The sequence below is a fragment of the Aegilops tauschii genome, chromosome 1 (assembly GCF_002575655.3).
Source record: "Aegilops tauschii subsp. strangulata cultivar AL8/78 chromosome 1, Aet v6.0, whole genome shotgun sequence".
NCBI lineage: Eukaryota > Viridiplantae > Streptophyta > Magnoliopsida > Poales > Poaceae > Aegilops > Aegilops tauschii.
Genome location: NC_053035.3, coordinates 7,142,164 through 7,148,034, shown reverse-complemented (window position 1 = coordinate 7,148,034; position 5,871 = coordinate 7,142,164). Strand labels below are relative to the sequence as shown.

Sequence of the window (5,871 nt, the reverse complement as noted above, 5' to 3'; positions counted from 1 at the left end):
TGTCAAGTAACTTGATAGCTCAAGATTGGGATTTGCTCCTCCGACGATGGAGAGATATCTCTGGGCCCTCTCGGTGTTACGGTATCCATCATCGTCTGGCCAGACACTTTGTGATTTGATCACGGGGATGCCGGAACACGATAACGAGAAAAGAGAACAATACCGGTAACGAGGTAACTAGCATAGTGGACAAGTTGTTGATCCACGGGAATGCCAACATGTCTCACCTCGGGTATTTGTAACATATCGCGAAGCAACAGGAATAGCACACGGCAACTGGAGGTTCACTCGAATATTTATTCGTGTGGGTATAGGGGTCAATATGGGTGTCCACGGCTCCGATGTTGATCATTGATCGGAAGGGGTTCCGGGTCATGTCTATACTTCACCGAACCTATAGGGTCACACGCTTAAGGGTCATCTATCTGATGAATACTAGACAGGGAGTCTGAGAGAAAATCACCGAAAAAGTTTCGGACAGCGGAATCGTACCGCAGAGAGAGGTCATCGGATAAGTTTCGATGATACCGAAAAGTTGTTTCGGGATACACCATTAAGTCAAATTGGTTTCGGCACATGCCTAATAATTCTTGGAGGATGCCAGAATCATTCTGGAAGCTTTTTGGAATTTTCTGAGATAAAAACCGGAAATGTTCCGGAGCTGCCGGAGCCACTTCAGATGCGTTTCGCAGATGAAAATCACTAAAACCGGAATTGTTTCGGAATGCGTTGAAAATCATTTTAGTGGGTACTGGAAATGTTCTTAGCCCACATAAATATTTTCAGTTTGATCAGACGCTGAAAAATGTCGTCGTGAATAGTGAAAATCAGCTTTATGGTTACTTTATGGAAAGCCACCTTTTGGGGCTTTGCTCCAAAAGATCTTGGGGATGACATGGATGGATAGGAGCCATTTTTTGGGCCCCTCATGGGGGTGTGGCCGGCCACATGGGGTATCCCCCCTTGGGGACCCTCTTGTTCCTTGGTTTCACTCCTAGGTCCTTGTGGAAGGACTTCGTTCATGTGCATTTTGGGTTTTTTGTGAAACTACCCTACTCCCTTGGGATTTCCTATAAATAGAGGTGGAGGGGCAGCCCTCCACACTCATCCCTTGCTCTCATACACATGCCATGCATTATCTGGCTTCTTCTCTCCCTCCCACGAAAAGAGTTTCGTAGAGCCGTAAGGCTGTCTGGGTTCCGGCAGGAACTAGTTCTGGACGGCGAAGCCCTGCCGGATAGATGACACCGTATGTGTGCAACTCTGTAGAGAGATCGTAGTTTCGGTCTTAGTTCATGAGTGCCTCCCGAAGGGCTGTCCGTGTGACCGTCCGAGTTTCGAAGGTCCTCCCGAAGGGCTGTTCGAGTGACCGTTCGAGTTTCGAAGGTCCTCCCGAAGGGCTGTCCGCGACACCGTCCGGGGGGCTGTTCGACCGCCTCCCGGAGGGCTGTCTGAGGAGCAGATGAGGGTATACATCCTCGCGGTTGGGAGGTTGTAAATCCTAGCTGCGGGGATCTGCACCGCCGATCGTCATCGACTCTACTTCCCGCTGCGCTACGAGTCGGTAACGAAAAAGATCAAACCATGTATGCAGTCTCCATAGTGGTCCTGGGCTGGTGCGTAGGTCGGAAATTTTTTGTTTTCTGTCGCATTCCCCATCAGTGTCATCCAACACATACCATGCATTACTCGACGCCCTGTTAAACATGATCCTCACAACGCGCTTGTCCGCGCGCCTCCGTTGCCTGTCCACGTGCTACAAGCCTTCTCAACAGACCGACCCAGAATAAACTTCCATGCAACCTGCATAATTTTTCTTGTCTCTATTTGTTGTCCTAGCTTCTCCGTGCACCTTGGCAGAAAAAAAGATCAAATCCAAAACTGCCCACGTACACACACACATGGCTTTGGCACCTTTTTTTTTCTCAAACAAATCTCACGTCTTAGCTTCCGTGTTGGTTGCGTCGCGTGTATCAGCAGCACCTCGCACATTAGACCCCACCAGGCCTTGCCCAAAGTCTCCACCTCGTGGCTGCACAAGGGCCTTGCCCGTCAAGCATGCAACCAGCTAGCCCCACCTGGGCCAGCCTGCCATGCCCTAGGCTGCCCACGAGCCTCCTCGGCTTCGGCTCCCTGTGACTTGGTCCGCGCCGCTTCGATCGAGCCGCTGCCTACACGTCCGTCTCGCCGAAACCAGATCGATCTGGTATCGATCCGATCGACAAGAACTCCAACGCACTCGCCTGACGTCGCCTGCCTTCAGATCGCTTTCCACCAAGTCGACGTATCGTGATCGACTTTTCGCCTCACAACGCTTCACGACTTCCCGGCCATCACGATCACAACATCAACCTTGTTTCCTCTAGATCAATAACATCCTTCGAACAACCTAGCTCATGATACCACTTGTTAGAATTAATCCGAGCGACGCAATCGATTCATCGAGGAACAAGCAATCACAGCACAATGACGACACCGAGATTTGTTAACGAGGTTCGGCGAACTCGCCTACTGCCCGGGGCAATGACTACGGGCGCTCCTCCCCGAGATACCGCAACACCGGCCACCCGGGCGCCGGCATAAGCCGCCGGCACCCCCTTGCGAGCCTGTCGCTATCTAGTCGTCATGGGGTTACCACGTGGGGTACCTCCTCATATATAAGAGGCCAAGGGTACAACGTGTCCGACTCCGACACTACACGTATCCTACCCACACTACAACATCAAGTCCAAGCGTAACCCAACTAGTACAAAATATTCGACACAACTCTAACAGTTGACATGCTACTTATTTGCTTAATTAATATTCTTATTCTTAGCGAATTTTTATCACCATACTTCCTACACAAATTATGCAGGGTTAATAGTAAAAATTGGTTCATCTATATATGCCTGGCTGAGTGCGTACTGTATAGTTCTGAAGTGAGAAATACTATTTATTTTTTGAATTTGTTTTGTAGGTGGTATAATTTATTCTATGATACTCTGTTATGTTGGGCCACGCCTGCAATATACTCCTAGAAATTCTAGCTTTAGTTTTCTTCGTGCGACTCATGTCCACAAGTGCTAAGTTGTTTCAAGTTGAAGTGGATGGGGGAGACACCCTACATGTGCTTCAAGTTGAACTGGATGGATGGGTGTTTTGCTTTTTTTCCCTTTAATGATAGATATTATTATGCCAAAATAAATGCATAAAACTTATTGACTAACCCATGCGAATGCACGGGCTGACGACTAGTAGGATTAATTATCAAGACCTCCCTAGGGAGAAGGATCTATCTAGATCACCAAAGACCTTATCTCCTTTGGATTTGGGAAGAACCTTACCTTGTGCTATTTTCTTTTTGTTGTTCATGTATCTTGTGGATCTTGCGTAGATGTGAGTCTAGTGGATGTGTGATTGGACTTGTTCTTTAGTGTTCCTCTTGTGACTTCTCCACGTTCTTCCCCGTGCTTTTCATGGATTCCCCCTTCAATTCGTGAAAGATTACTAGGAAGGCTTGGCCCTATATCACAATGCATATAGGGGAGAGGAGACAAGCGGTGGTTAGGGCAACTCCATAGTGGATGTGTGATTGGACTTGTTCTTTAGTGTTCCTCTTGTGACTTCTCCACGTTCTTCCCCGTGCTTTTCATGGATTCCCCCTTCAATTCGTGAAAGATTACTAGGAAGGCTTGGCCCTATATCACAATGCATATAGGGGAGAGGAGACAAGCGGTGGTTAGGGCAACTCCATAGTGGATGTGTGATTGGACTTATTCTTTAGTGTTCCTCTTGTGACTTCTCCACATTCTTCCCCGTGTTTTTCATGGATTCCCCCTTCAATTCGTGAAAGATTACTAGGAAGGGCTTGGCCCTATATCACAATGCATATAGGGGAGAGGAGACAAGCGGTGGTTAGGGCAACTCCATAAGGAAAAGAAAAAAAAGACGCTCCAACACACGGATGCAAACGTAAAAAAATGTCTGTCACGTGTTTGTGTCGACGCATGTCCGTCCTAAATTTCAGCCTGATTTGCAACCACATGAACAAGAGATGGACACGCCGTGCATCTGCTCGATGTCTGGCGCTCGGACTCGAGCGCCAGCCCCCCAACAACCTCCCACCGGGGCTATTTAATTCACGCATGCGGGAGGTCTCCAAATCCTCTTGTTACGGTTTAAATAAAGCAAATCAATTCCAGCTAGTAAAAAAAAAGATTAGCGAGGGGATCGGTACGTATACGTCTAATTTTAGATATGCATTGATTAATACATTAATCCAAGGCTAAAATTAGGACGACAATTAATTATGACTATAAACGCATGGAGGACCAACCTTTGCGTGTGCGCCTCCACCCTCTATTTAAACACTAGCGAAAGGAGCTGTGCATCAGCGCATCGCCAAGAAAGAGATCAAACATACAGTGTAGAAAAGAGATAAGTAGAGCTAGCTAGCTTTGCATATCTTGGCATGGCGTTTACCAAGAGGAGCACAGGCGTGGTATGCTTGGCGGCCCTCATGGTGGTGATGGCCACTGTGATGCTGTCCTGTGATGCCGAATCAGGTTATTGCAACACGTTTCACATACATATATATGTGACCGACATGATTTCCTTCTCATCTACTGCCTCTGTAAAACTCTCGACACAAGCCTTTTAAAACGTCTTATATTTATTTACAGATGTACTAATATTTTATATGTGATCTATGAATCCAACAAGATATTGATTGTACCAATCTACCAGTTACCCATTGTATGCATGTACCAGCAAGATATTGCTTGTACCAATCTACCAATTGATCCATTGTATATAATCCATACCTTTTGCTAACTATTTTTTTTCGTGTGTAGATATCTGCTTTGATATTCCCGGACCATGCGTGCAGTCGTTATGCAAGGATGCATGTGCTAAAAATAATACCCCAAATAGACCCCACTGCCAGCCCGTGACTGATGAATGCTGTTGTGACATGGCCGCAAGGCCCGAGGTCGACGACGTCGTCCATCATGCTTGATAACATAACCTTGAATCATTATTGGACAAACATTGTCAGTGATCAGGACATGTATATGCATGCATGCATGCATGCGTGTCAGCAATTGCATTTTGAATAACAAAAAACACAAAAGAGTAAATCATTATTCTGAGTTTGAGATTGTCATGTCGCAATGCACTTGTACATCTCTCTCTCCCCGTACGCATCGCAGGTCTCTCGTCTTCCCCAATATGTATGCTCTCATCCTTGCCACACCCTCCCCTACCGTCTCACCATCGTTTCTTCTGGCACCGGTTCGCGCACCCGACCGATCCAGAGTCTCCAAGCTAGCCATACCGTATATGATCACGCATACTTGCACCGAATTCTCAATTTATTACCAGAGTACGTAAGCTTTTCCTCGAAAGTGTGGCGTGGTGAAAGGTGACGGTGCCATGCTAGTGAGGCCATCTTTTTTGTTTGTTATTTTTTGCAATCTGAACCATGGTTGTGGAGATGAGTGGCCAGCGAGATGAGCGTGTGAAATTCCAAAAGAAAGAAAACGAATCAATTTTCGTTCTGAGAAGCAAGGAGGCGATAATTATCCATTAATTAATGCATTAATTCCATCCTAAAATTAGGCAGGTAGTTAATCATCTCCATAAACGTACGCCATAAACGCAGGCAGGCTGGATCGACCTGCGTGATTACATCTCCCCCTATATATAACGAGCTATGTCAACACATCGCCCCAATATCAAACCACAATGAATACTAGAAGAGATCTTAGATCGGCCATGATGCTGTCCTGTCATGCCTACAGTCGGTGAACATATAAGCGATCAAGTAATTAATCCATTATATGTACATCTACTGTGCTCTAATTCATTTTTGTTCCATTCTGTGTAGCT

At 46.5% G+C, this 5,871-nt stretch overlaps 1 long non-coding RNA gene across 1 annotated transcript; it reads left to right on the top strand.

Annotated features, from left to right (window-relative positions):
• Positions 1–4,369: 4,369 nt before the first annotated feature.
• LOC120966784 (uncharacterized) lies at positions 4,370–5,138 on the top strand. Its single transcript, XR_005761016.3, has 2 exons — positions 4,370–4,547; positions 4,836–5,138. It is a non-coding gene; the product is annotated as an uncharacterized lncRNA (long non-coding RNA).
• Positions 5,139–5,871: the final 733 nt, after the last annotated feature.